Below are 14,661 nucleotides of genomic sequence, written 5' to 3' on the forward strand. Positions count from 1 at the left end.
TAAATAGACATTCTCATAATAAATAAATAATAACAGCATACAATCCTTTCTAAAGGCAAATTTGCACACACTTATAATGTTGACCTTTGTATACACTCAAACTTGCTTTAATTTGGGTGTAATAACATCACTGTAACATCCAAAAAGAGCCTTATCGCGCAATAGGACCTCCGCCCATTCTTGACATCTTTCCAAAATTATGACCCATCTTAAATGCGGTGCTGATCTGGCTCATGTGAGTTGACTGGCTATCAGCAGCGTACACATTATAGCTCAAGTCGAGGTCGCTGCTACTATGCTGTAGAAGCTTCCCCTTCTACCACCTCTAGTGTGGTACCCCTCCCCGAGCTCGAGGCATTCTTGCAACTGTGCCACTACATCGGTCATTGTAGGTTGTTGCATTGGCGCCTGCATGGTACACTTAAGTGCGAAATCCGCGACCTTCCACACACTGTTGACATCATACTCTCCACGCATTCGCGTGTCAACAACATCCTCAATGTTGCCTTGAGCCAAGCGCCGCCGCACCCATTGAATGATGCTGGTGGGCTCCGGGTCGGATTGGGTGGCCTGCCTCCCCGTGACCAGCTCCAACAGCACGACACCAAAGATGTAAACATCACTCTTGGTTGTTGGTTGCATAGTTGCTTGATACCTGAAAGTTTAGGTTACATGCATGTATAGCTCATATTGGTCTCAAAGGAATTTGACACCAAACAGATTTAAGCTATAATGAGAATAATACTTGAAATTGGAAAAACCTAATCTCCCTTTACAATGGGTAGGGCTTCCCTTTTATAGTGACCCATGAGCTACTTTGCATTCTGAAAATGTCCTTTCTCAACCACTACATTCCTAGGATATGTCGTACAGAAAGGTCATTGGAGGAAACATATACAAATTGAACTCTTCCACGTGGTCACGTTTCTCACGCCTTCCGCCCTCTAACCTCGGGACTTCGTCTTTACTTTAAGTTGATCATCTAGCTTCGAGGCTCCATCCGCCATCCGAGATGAACGTCCAGCCTCGAGGCACCTGCTTCGTTGAGCCTTGTTGAGAGTTCATAACCTCGCATAGTTCTTCTCCAAGCATGTTCCTAAGTAAAAAGTAAAAAGGTAAAAGCTTGGTGCCCGGAACCGACTCCTAACACTCAAGGGTTGGCTCAGTTGGAGTTTAGCCATTACTGTTGTCAATCACTAGCCTCGGGTCCTTCTAGTAGCAAAAGTGATGCAAGAGTATGAGTTTTACTATTAGAGGTGTCTCTATAGAACGTGCAAGGTTAAAGGAGTTCCGTTTTCTTTACTGCCAACATGTAACTTGCGAGGTTAATTTCGAGCCCTGCTAACGACGTTCGAGGGTAACTGAGTTTTGCTTCTCGGTTTAAAACTTGCGAGGTTAATTTCGAGCCCTGCTAACGACGTTCGAGGATAACTAAATTTTGCTTCTCGGTTTAAAACTTGTGAGGTCAGTAGGGCTTCGCGCGTAACTGAGTTTAGGTTGCATGCATGTATAGCTCAGATGTAGAGCGCAATGAAAAATTTGGCAATGGGCACATGATTGACGTACTCTGGATCGACGCATCCGGGTGCACCAACAAGAGTATTCATGGATAACTGAGTTTCGTCATCATGATTGAAAACCTTGGACAAGCTGAAGTCATCAATCTTGGCCTCCAGTTCCGCGTTTAGAAGGATGTTAGTTGCCTTCACATCCCTATGAATGAGAGGTGGGTTGCACCCCTTGTGTAGATACTCCAACCCTACAAGTATATTAATGTTCATATTTTAGGCAAAAACTAAAACTCCACTATCAATTGCCCTACAAATTAAATCAATGAAGAGTAATGTAAACCATATGTCATATAGATTTTCAAACTATTGATTTACACTACCATGTCTCTGAACTTGCTAAGGTGGTTCACCCGATATCAAAAAACTGAGATCAAATCGTTTTGGTTGTTGATGTGAACGCTAATGGACTACAGAGAAGCATCGGGGGAGGGGGGGCACCTAATTTAAATCAGGGAGCAAACACTAGAACATAGGGTTAAATTCTTCTTGATCTACAAGGTTTTGCAGGTAAAAAACAGAACCATGAGGAGGCCATGGCCGTGCCAGCCCCCTACTGGCTCGTCACTGCTAGAGAGAGAATGATGAAAGATGATGTTAGGAGATGCTATGTGTGTCCCCTAATTTTTTTATTTTTTTCATTCATTGGATGGCATGTGAGGCATAGTAGAGTTGTAAATTGTATTACTAATTTTTTGTTTGTTCATTCACACGGGCAATAAAACAATTGAGAAAAGACCATGAACATGAGTTTCAAATGTGAGGCCTGGTAGTGATAGGAACAATAAAGTGGCAAAATCAAGACATGGATGCCACTTGGAAAATATTTGGACGACGACCTGAGGTGAGCCGCTTAGTGAGTTAAAGACATAAAACTAAAAATTAATAGTTGGGGGACATAATACCTTGAGCTGAGTCCAAAGCAATTCGAAGCCTCTGCCTCCAGGTTAAGCGCTTTCCGCTGCGGCCATTTCCTGCAAACGAATAGATAAAACGAGATACTCATATCTACATAGGCACTTCATAAATGACCCTATCACCATATAGATGAACAACACTAAAAACTTGTCAGTTTGAAGTATCAGGGTGTACTGTGCAAGCTGAACTCTTAACAGCTCGCATATGACATACCTGCAATCTGCTCTCGTAGGGTGCCTTCTGACATGTACTCATAGACAAGTGCCATGTATTGCCCATCCTTACCTTAACCGATCATGGAAACAAGATTCTTGTGATGAATCCGTGTTAAGATCTGAGCCTGAACAAATCATCGGCCTGAGTGATCAAATTCCGCAGTATCTTTGCAAAAAAAAAATCTTGATTCAAATTCTGAAGAATTCTACAGAAACTCTTTGACACCCTGTTCGGAAGACTGAGACCGCAGCTTAACAGCCACCCGAGTGCCATCCTCCAAGAACCATCATAGACTTTCCCGAACCCTCCTCGGCCGAGCACGCGCTGGAAGTTATTTGTGATAATCTCCAGCTCTTGTACGAGAATCTACGGTTCTCGAGGTGCAACGGGCTCTGCGTGCACCTGGTGGCAGTGGCGCTGGTGCATAGCTCATCGGCGGCTTGTTTTGAGGCCTCACGGTATTGTTCATCGACGTTGATCCTGAATGGGATATGCAACAACAACAAACATTAGTATTTGTTCATGATGTGGCGAAATTGCAAGGGCGTAGACAGTTTGATGCATGTCACCTTGCTTTTTGCGTCTCATGAAGAGAAAGAGCAGTGCTACCACTGATACCATCACCACAACCAGAACTAGAGGGACAGCAATGTAGATGGCAAGTTTGCTCTTCCCCTTTTGCGGCTTACATGAATCGGCGTTGGTGCAAAGGTTTGGGTTATTGCCATATCTACAAACATGAATAAAATGAAAACTGTTTCAATAAAGTGTTGATATTAAAACTGTTTGAATCAAAGTGTCAATATACTTCGCAAAACAAAAATAGATTCATATAATAATCCACCGTAGAGTTAGGGAGCCATCTTGAATTCTTTTGACAAGTCCAGCGGGAATTGATCCACTCAGCTGGTTGCTTGTTAAATCTCTGGAAGAAACGAAATGCTACTGGTGTCAGTCGACATGGGGGTGGGTCAGGCGAAAAATATTTTTAGCAACTTACAGAACTAATAGTGATGACAATTGTGAAAGGGCATCAGGAATGGAGCCGGACAGATTGTTGTATGATAGGTCCCTGCATCATATATAAATATGGCAATGTAAATATTTTTTTTACTGATTTTGTTTCATAAGCTATTTCAAGGTTGAAAATGATCAAGAACTCTATACTTACAAATATTGGATGGCCTTGAGCTTTGCGAAAGAAGACTACATATCGCCATGAAGACCACTAAAGGACGTGTTTCTGCAAAATGTCCTGAAAAATCAGTTTGACTATACTTTTCTTTATCCCTTTTTTTTTAAGATACTAACTACTCCTTCCTGGCGCCAATACATGAAGTCTCAAAGAGGATCCAGTCAAAATAATATTTTCAGACTTCTTTTTTACTATATGTACTCCCTCAATTTGAAAATTATAAGGCATATTTTGTTTTGTTAACACAAGCCTTTGACCAACTATTCTCTATTAATATATATTTTTTGTGACACTCAGCTAATCATTTAGATTAACATTCAAAACTACTCTCTTATGATTACACTTTCATATCAAGTGTAATATTAATAGAGTAATTACTAGTTAAAGTCGTGTCCTAACAAAATGAAATATGCATTATAATTTCAAATGGAGAGAGTACCTTTATATTTAGTTTGAACAAATGATAACTATATATGTGGATACATCCTAGAAGGTAATTTCATAATATCATAAGTTTATTAGATTTATAAAGAATAAATGGATAGAAAAGAATTAGTTGTTAAAGATAAACACCAAATAGGGTAACTTTTATTTTGGAATATTTTCATCGTATAAAGAAACGCCATCTGAGGCATTTTCAACAATACCATTAATTCATGGTAATAACATATAGGTCCAGATCCTACATATCATTGACTAGCTTGGTGGTATGGATGAACATTGCAACAAGTCCGTTTACTCTCTTATAAACAATTCAGTTTTCCTCAATTTTGTTTGAGGGATAGATGCACAAACTAAATTATTTGAGAGAGCAAAGTAGACTTTTTCTTATATAAAAATTAATCCTAGCATATTTTATTTTGAAATTAAAAGTAGTTTCATAAAGAAAATAAATTATGAATTTATTATGGAAAAAGTAGCTTCGTCTATTCGTGTCTAATATAAGATGTCAATTATTTGTGATTTGTGATTCGGTACTTACATGCTGGTGATTCTCGAAGGATTATTGGAACTGGCGTAGCTGCATGTCAACCCATCCCACGTAAGATTTTTGGGAACGCAGGGGTCACCCGCCCAGTTTCTTCTGCACCTGATACTTGGCCTTGATCGCCGCGATTGCAGAAACTGTTAATTGCACCGCAGTTTTCATTAACACATACCCATTGTTTGCTTAGTCATAAGCTCATATGCATGCTCATCATATATGTTTGTCTACATGTACGTACCGTCCGAGGAGTCCGTGCCGACATTGCTGGTGGAGATGACGAAAAAAACCTCGCCGGCGTTGATGATCGGCGGTAGCGTCGAGTTGGCAGTGGCGTCGATGGAGAAGTTGTACCGCGCGAAGCGGCCCAAGGGCTCGGTGTTGTAGATGCAGTCCGAGAGGAGGTACGGTGGCCTGTAATTGTGCCAAAACCACATGTCCTCGTTGAGGGTGATGTGTTGCTGTCGCACAGCTCGGAGAAGTGGAAGATGGCGATGTACCCCACCGTCGGGTCCCCGGGCTGCGGCTCGGAGAACCAGTAGAACTCGATGCTGTTGGATCCGTTGCGCGGAGTGATCGCCGTCTGCATCACCTCGGACGGCGCCATTACGGGAAGAGGTTTTTTACGATGCACAATACTAGCAGGTGGTAGTATAGAGTATAAGTCCTTTTTTAGCATGGGTAAAATTGTAATTAGCGCGGCATATATTATTTGGAGAATTTTTTTTCTGCTAGTCATTTTCCTCACACGCCAGTCCCCCGCGAGCCCATTCCCTATGCGCTGCCAGTCTCCCGCCACTGGCACACCGCCCCGCCCCCGCCCGCACGCCGCGCCGCCACCACCCGCACCCTTTCCCCACGCGCCGCCAGTTTCCCACCGCCGGCACGCCGCCCCGCCCCCGCCCGCACGCCGCGCCGCCACCACTCAGCCACCGCCACCGCCGCCTCGCCAGCACCGCCCGCACGCTGCCACGCCCTTCTCCCCACGCGCCGCCACTCCCCCACCTCCCACATCTCCAGTAACAGTATGCCGTAGCTATAGACATCACCCTGGGTGGAGACCTCCTTGCCCAATCCCACATCTACAGTTCCAGGAGGTCTTATTTTGTAAGAAAGTGACCTTTCCAAGAATTTGAGTATGTAATAACATGTTTCTTGCAGTATTCATTTATGCAACTATAAAACTCTTTGTTATATTTATTTACAAATAAGTGTGAAATAGCTTATTTATTTTTCCCTTATTAGGAATTTACAAGTTTCAGCTATTTTCTGACCTACTCTAGAAAATTGAGTTTCATTGAACTTGTACTTATTTAAGCGAGAGAAATAGTAACAAAGTTTTAACTTACATAAAACCTAGCACTGTAAACTTTTATTAGAAGAGAATAGAGAGCTGTAGCAAATGGAACCACAACTGGACTAAAGCTCCCAGCCCCAATGAGGTTATCAGATGAAAAACCATTAGTTGCGTGGGCCAATTCAGCATGATACCCTCATGTGTTGTTCACCAATGACTGAGCTCTGTTGGTTTGCTTTTATTTTTTATTCTTTCTGTATAATGAAGACAGTGCAAATTCTAATGCAACAAAAACACAACCACTGCATATGGCAACTATTATGGCAAGTTTTTGCAATGGCTTATTCCTGGAGTGGTTAGAGTAGGGTGGCAATTTCAGTTGAGGGTTACCACCACAAAGGCCATCATTTCCAGCATTGGTTAGGTCACGCGGTGTATTGCTTAGCTAATTGCTGCTGATTATTTTAATATTAACCTGCAATTGCAGATGTGGTAAGCTTTGTTAGTTAGGTTGGGATGAAGAACTTCAGTTCCGTCCTATGTTGATACGAAGGTTTTCTTTGAAATGGTTGTGATACGTGTAATATTTTTTGTTGCAGGTTACCGTAATGGAGGCAGAAGGGTATGTTAGCCTGGAGGAAACTAAAGAATATAAGTGTATTGTAGATCAGATTTTTACGAGGGAGGAAGATTTCTATGAGTTTTACAATGATTATGCATACCATAAAGGATTTAGTATCAGAAAGGATAGAGTTAGGTACAAGACAGGCACCAAAGAGGTGATATGGAGAAGACTCATGTGCTCCTGTGAAGGATATAGATCTGTTAAGTACTTTGAAAGGATGGATCAAAAAAGACAGCCGCGTGCCCTCACCCATTATGGATGCACAGCTAGGCTTGATGTGGAGTGGATTGAAAGTATTGCCATCTGGTATGTGAAGGACTTTATGGATGTCCATAAACATGCCCTTGCAAAACCAGAGCATGTTTTTGTTTTGCGGTCTCATCGAGGGCTTAATGATCCTCAGAAAGCGGAGGCAATCGAGATGGGACTAGGTGGGCTGCGTCCATTTTAGATCAGGGATGTAATGGAGGCCAGCCACAGTGGTCCAGGCGAGACTGGATTTCTTTCGCAGGACTTGTACAATTTTTTTTCAAGGTAAAAGAAGGGAAAGGTTGAAGGAAGCGACGCAGAATTTGTGTTGAATCATATGTGTCAGATGCAAGAGAAAGATCCAGAGTTCTTTTTCACATTTAGTGTGGATACACAAGGCAGGTTGAAGAACCTATTTTGGTCGGATGCACAGTCGCAGATAGACTATGGTGTTTTTGGAGACATCATTGTATTCAACAGCACTTACCGAGTGAACCGGTACAATCTTCCATTTGTCCCTTTTATAGGAGTTAACCATCATTGAAGCACAGTTGTCTTTGGCTGCGGTATTTTATCGAATGAAACTATCTTGTCATATGTGTGGCTCCTCGAGGCTTTACTGGAAGCGATGCACCAGAAGCATCCAAAATCCTTAATCACTGATGGGGACGCAGTGATGATGAGAGCTATTGAGATTGTCATGCCTGATGCAGATCACAGATTGTGTAGTTGGCACATAGAGCAGAACATGATGAAACAGTTCCGTGGTTCGAAGCTCAAGGATTTCAAGAAGTTCATATACCATGCAATGGAGGGTGAATTTGATAGGCTTTGGAGAGAGTTTAGAGGTACCCATAATATCAAAGAAGATAACCTATGGGTAAATAGGATGTATGAACTTAGAAGGAAGTGGGCTGCCACATTCACAAGAGGGAGACATTTCTTGAGCCTGCAAAGCAATCAGAGGAGCAAGAGTCTAAACTCTTCACAACCATTTAGACCAAAAGATGTCCTTGGTTGATTTAATGGAGCATTACGAGTTCTGCCTATCACGCATTTGTCAGAATGAGATTGAGCTTGATGCAAAGGCGCTATGTTCTATCCCGTTCACTAAGATTTCTGTTGATGTTCTTGAGAAAAGTGCTGCGCAGATCTTCACACCAAATATTTTCTAGAAAGTGAGCTTCCAGATTAAAAAATCAAGTAATTGGTCGGTGACAGAGGTGACATTGCAGAATGGGTGTTTGAGGTATGAGGTTTCATTTCAAGGCAACAACAAGCGTTGTTTTCACGTGACTTGTACCTTTGGGTCATCGTTGATTGATGCTAGATGCCATTGCCGGAAGCTAGAGTGGGAAGGAATTCCATGTGCGCATACTTTCTGCGTCATGAAGTATTCTCGTATAGAGAGCATCCCTCCTTGTTGTGTTTACCTGAGGTGGACTATGAATGCGAAGAGTGCTTTCCCAACGGAGATGCGTACCAACATGCATGTTTGGACAGAACAAATGGATCGTTACCATTTCTTTCGCTCAAAGGGCAATCGTGCTTTATTCAAAGTTTCTAGGAGCCAAGGTGAGACGGAGAGGGTAATGAAGTTACTTGATGATATTTTGAAAGAAGACACGCATGAGCAAGGGATGGAAGAGGAGACGCCATTTGGGCCATTGCCGGCTCATTTCTCAGCAGCCAACCAGCCTGGTGGCACCAAAGTACTCGATCCGGTGAAGATTGTTTCAAAAGGTGCTCCGCGATCCAACAAGAGGTGGAAGGCAAGCCATGAATTCTGGGGAACTGTTTGAAAATGTGCAGGTTAGATAGTTAAATTTTGTATTTATGCCACGAATATAGTTATAAGTAGCACATGAGTCATGACAGGGATGTCTTTATTATTGTATAACTAACCATGTTTGTTATAGATTTTCCTGCATCTGCTTCTGATCACTGTGTCTCATTCAGGTTGCGCGCACAGCTACAGATAAATTTATTGTGTTTTCCTTTCTTTTGCTTCTGTGAGAGCTTTCAGTTTCAAACACATGCACCAGTGGACCAGTTTGCTTGTGAAACAGTGGACCAGGTTAGCTTGAATCCAATTTGACTTGTGATCCAGGCATTGTTGTTGCACTGTGGTTAACTGCTGAGTTTGCATTTGCAGGAAGTGCTCTTCCGAGTTGCTGGTTTACCTATGGTTGAAAACTGAATGGCTGGATACAACCGCTGCGTTTTTGCCTATGGACTGGTCTTTATCAAATTCATTTGTAATTTATTTGGTGCCAATGGGATGCTTTCCAGCTCTTGAATTTTTCAACTGTTTTCAGACTGGAAGTGGGAAAACATATATTTATTACTGATTAGATGATCATGTATCCCATTTACCAGTTTTGAACAAACTGTTGCTTTTGCAAATGAAGAAATGTTTGGGAACTACCCTGCAGTTTTTCATCAAAAAGAAAGTATGACATGCACTATAATCCCCATTTTGTTGTATGAAAACCACTTTTGCAGGAAGAAGAGAGCAGGAGGGATGAAAATTTGACTGAATTCGAAGTTGGCTGTCTGAAAAAATGTATCTTTCGACTGATTGAAGCACACTGTCATTGCTAAAAATCAAACAAGAAAAAGCAAAAGATACATTGTAGGGAAAATATAGTGCAGAGCATTCACTAACAAATCCACAGTAGCTATATCTACAACACTGGTATCTGTCAGGTGATCGTGCTGAACCTGGAGATCAAGTTTAAAAAGATACATTGTGAGAAAGAAAACAAGGTTAGTTCAACTTCTACTGGTATAATTTATTCAGGACAGACTGCAATGCCTCTTTAAACTCAACCTTAACAGCAACTTTTTGTCCATCGTGGGTTCGTACAGCATGGACTTGTGCAAGAGAAGCACTTGCTCGAACACAAAGAGGATGACGAGACCAGGCACTTCTTCAGCATCGATTCTCTCATCGTCTGCACGTACTCCTCCGGCACGACATACTCCTGAAACAAGCAAGAATCGTGAGAGTAGCCGCTTCCACAGTGTTTGCACCTGTATCATTGAGATTATTCTGTTGTGACAAAGATCAACATGTGTGCTCTTGTTAATATTCGTCCAATATATGTGCAGTTCAGTTTTGGTTTGAAGTTCAGATTTGTGTTTGCCAGGAAGATTCATTCTGTTTCTTTTTATGGCTTTGGTGTCCTGAATTCTGATGACATATGTCTGGATTATTTGTGCAACTGAAACATTGGAAACTAGAAGGAAAGATCCAGTGACGACGACGACGACAAAGACGAGCGGGACGACGACGTTGGGCTTGGCCCGGCCGAACATGCAGAATTCACACGTACAGGTAACAGATAGAGAATTCATACGTGCAATAAAATATTCAATTTGAATACTAACTCTATCCATCATCTCCAAGACAGAATTCACACGTAAAGATAACAGATTCAAATTGGTAGGGGATATCCAGATATCCATACAGTACAAATTCCTATATGAATAAATACCCCCTATCTGGGAATTTGTCTCACGCCTCCATCTCCTCAACATGGAGCAGAACCATACACCTGACGCACAACACAAGGAGCATGCCCCACCTGCGCGACTTGATCCAATTACACCTACGTCATCCTATCCATTAAGTTCAATCTTGCCTGCAACAATACAGTTTGTGATCAGTTTATCAATACGACGTGACATGGAAAAATTTATATTTGTCCAAATTTTTTAATCAGATTCATTCATCCCAGGAAAACAATGGGGTACAGGCCATGAACTCGAGTAGCTTGGTTCTTAATTTCTTGATTAGAAGCCTACGGGAATACAGGGAGGTAAAGCCAGCTAATCTTAAAGGGAATCTAGTTCTTTTGCAGGCATGTACATTGCATATATTGAACAAAGATTCATGACACTATGTTTATATTCACAGCAAACACAACTATAATTTTTTTAACTACAGGTCTGGTACTGGGAGAAGGTGTCTATGTCTCATATGTACTCTACATTAGAACAGCCTGGAGGGGACAAACCACTTATGCAATATTGGGACGAAAAAGAGAGCCAAAGCACGATGCAAACTAGCACGCAACCATCATTTTGGGGAAGGAAAGGTAAAAGTATATCGGACATCAGTAACCATCTCATTACTTTATAGAAACCCCAGCAACTACTAACAAAATCCTTCTTTCTATTTTATATCAGATTGTCAATGACATTAGAAGATGTAAGCATAACAACTCATGCTCAATCCCCCAATGCCACACAACATCAGAACAATCGGACAAGGGACAAGCTTATAGCAATCACAAAATTATGCAGGAACTTCAAGTGCCCATTACCAATCAGTACAGGTGTTGGCACTGAAAATCGCCCGACGATCCTCAGCGTCGGACACACGACCCGGGAGAATCTGCTTAACTCCTGTTCGGGTTATTGCCCTGGTGCAGTTCGTGCGGCGTGCCAATCAATCTGACCTGTTGATTGACAAGGAAAGAAAAGTATTAAATTCCAGGGGTTCCGATCGGCTAAGGTTCCGATATGTCTTGAAAAGCGTATCAACGAATCGGCCAATTTAGTGTGTAAATGACCGGCTATAGAGCAGTCGATGATTGTGTAGCAATTGTAAAGAAACTACTAGAGCAACTTAAACAACGCTACGAAACAATACTTGAAACAGATCTAATCGGCTATATGATAATAAATAAGAATGATAATAATGAAGCCGACAGTTCGAATTTCAAGCTAGATAACTGATGATAAAACTAGAACAATAGATAAAACCTATAATTCTAGTTAATATCAATAATTGGTGAATAAATTTAAATGAAACAACAGCGATGCGCCCGAAGTTAAAGCTTAGATATTACTCGATAAGCGGAACTTACAAATCGACCGGAGATCGTGTCGATGCAGCCCTACCAACCCGTACGAACTCGTGAAAAGAAAAAGGTTTTGACGAAGTCGCCGACTTGAAAAGTAAAGTACAAGGAAAAAGTAGATTTGTTGTATTGATTGATGTTGTTGTTTACAAGCCTCTCAAGGCAGCTATTTATACCCTATTATAACTAATTTCTTAACCGATTAGGATCTATCTCTAATTTTAAACAATAACAAATATTTACAAACACAACTTGTATCGGAGTTGGTTATTATCTTCCAAAAGGCCAATCTATTTCTTCAACTGATCTTCTTCCTGACCCACCTTAGGCCCATACTGGCCAAGCCGCTCTGGCCCCCAATCGGCCAACCTCTACCGACTCCTTTTTGCCAGTCGGCCGAAATACTGTAGCTTCTATTCGCTGCATCGGCCCCCCTTTCTCCTCCTTTGACGCTGATTCCAAACACGTGTCAAAATCAGGCATCAGCAACAGGTTACTATCAAATCAAATTGATGACAAGTTCAATGCACTTAATAAGCGGTTCGATGATGTAATACAAGAACAACGTGTAAGTCTGTTACCATATTATTTGGCATACCTGTAACGACCGATCCCTAAGCCTTCCAGTTAGTCGTGATCGCAGCCCTTAGCTTTAGTCAGCTGTCTCGCTTGCCCGCACCTAAATGCTCAGTTTTCCGCCTGGTCCCAACCCCTGAGATCCGACCCCTTCCCGCTTCGTTCCTCTCCCGACCCCGGCGAGCTCAGCCCACCGTCGGATTCTGCTGATCTTCCTCACCCGTCCGATCTATCCACCGATGGACCCGCGAGATCTTTACCAGATCCCCCGCGACAGCCGCACTCGAGTTGCATGGCCACCTCAGAGTCTTCCTGCCGCGTGGCTCGTCTTCTCCGACGCCTGCCGCTCAGTTTGTCTCTGGCAAGCAACCGAGTGGTTTCACCCGCCCCTTTTCCCCAATAGCAGCGGAAGCCCTCTGCACCCCTTTCTGCAGAGCCTCGCCTCCCGCGCCCATCATCACGCCACCAGATCCCGGCCCCAGAGCCCGATGTCGCCCGTCTTTTCCGTCCCTTCAGCCACAGTTGCGCCGCCCGGTCGCCGCTACACGACGATTCCTCCACCGCCAATCCCGACCGCGGCCGCGATAGTTCCTTTCCCCGCTCCGTCAGAAGCCGCCCAACAATCTGTTGTTCCGCGCTCTCCCCCGCGCCGCGTCCGTCTGTCTTCTCACCTGTGCGCCCTCGATTCCAGCGCCGTTAAGCCGGTCGCTTCTATCAAACCTCCCGCACGGCGACGCCCGCTTTCCGCCAAATCTCAACCACCAGTCTACCCGCCTCTACGCCGCCCTGATGGCAGAACGCAATGATCGCTTGCGTCACCCCCGGAGTTCTGCACCACCGCCCTCTTTGCTCAATCGCCGCCCCGGCAGAGCACTCCATTGCCTCTCCCCGGCCTTCGCGCCGCTTACCTTCTCTCTCTCCGCGCCGTTTCCTTTCTTCTGCTCCAGCAGCTATAAAAGGAATGCCCCCGTCGCCGGAGTTTCCCTCCGCTCTTGTTGCCTTCAGCCTCCTCTAGCTCCCTGCTCAAGCTCCTAGCGCCGCCCGCCCAGTTCTTGAGGAGTTCTTCTCTCAGTTCTCCCTCAGTTTGCTCCAAGTCACCAACAGCTTGCTCCTCGGTGCTGCATACAAGCTCTCTTGTGATCCGCAATAAGCAGCGCCGCCGCCGGAGCATTGCCAGTCTTAGCCATTGCTCGAAGCCTTAGTCCCTCCGCCCAAGTTCGCTTCTTCCCGATCCCACGCTTTCCTTTCAGGAAGAAGGTGAGTTGCTGACCCCAGTCCGCCTCGCCCGACCCCTCCTATCCACCCGACCCCAGTTCCGCCTCGTCCGACCCTGTCTGTTCCGCCGACCCTTATCCGCCTTGCCCGAGGGCTTGGCTGTGATCTTTTTCTTCAACTCGAGGGTGTATGTATAAAACTTGGGAACCCTTCAGCGCTTGCGTCCAAGGACCCCAGTTATCACATCCTCTAGTTCAAGGATCAGATCACTAATTCCTTTCCTACCCTTACCTCTTGATCATCATCAGCTCTCGAACCACCATATCCTCCTGCTCTTTGTTGCAAGTTTCTGGGCTCAGGCGAGCCAATGTTGCTGTGAAATAACTGTCTAAGCTAACCCTTGCATTGCATTCGTGTAGAGCTGCACCTCGCCGACGGTTTCTACGAGCTTCACCCGGCGCCAGAAGAAGAAGCTGTAGCCGAGCTCCTGTCCTCCGAAGCCGAAGTCGCCCCCGAAGTCGAGCAGTTCCCGTCCTCCTTGCTTGAAGGCAAGCCCCGGTTGCATGAAAGTCCTATGTGTTTTACCAGACTTGCACATGCCTTCTATAACATGCTTGTGCATTTACGTATAGGAGTTGTGTGAAACCCTAGATGCATGACTTAGTTATCCCAATGATCTGAGCACTAGCTGTTGGACCGAGTAGTTGCACTGCTTAAATTAGGAGACGGTAAAAGTCGAGTGATTTCCTGTCACTCGCGAGTTATAGGAGTTACATGTTTACTCTCCTGTTATAACTATAAGGACGATGGACGGGGCAGGTTTGGGTAACTCTTTGGTGGTTGGATGGTCACCCCGTCTGTCTATGAAATCTTGCTAAGGCCCCACAGTGGTGGTGTTCGTGATCAAGTGTTTGCAAGTACTAGTCTCATACTTAGTATGGGATGA

The 14,661-nt window shown here is 43.9% G+C and overlaps 1 pseudogene; it reads right to left on the reverse strand.

The window, feature by feature from the left end:
• Positions 1 to 273: 273 nt before the first annotated feature.
• Positions 274 to 14,661, reverse strand: part of LOC117849049 (putative leucine-rich repeat receptor-like protein kinase At2g19210) — a 30,239-nt pseudogene continuing 15,851 nt past the window's right edge.

Source organism: Setaria viridis, chromosome 3, assembly GCF_005286985.2.
Source record: "Setaria viridis chromosome 3, Setaria_viridis_v4.0, whole genome shotgun sequence".
Taxonomy (NCBI): Eukaryota; Viridiplantae; Streptophyta; class Magnoliopsida; order Poales; family Poaceae; genus Setaria; species Setaria viridis.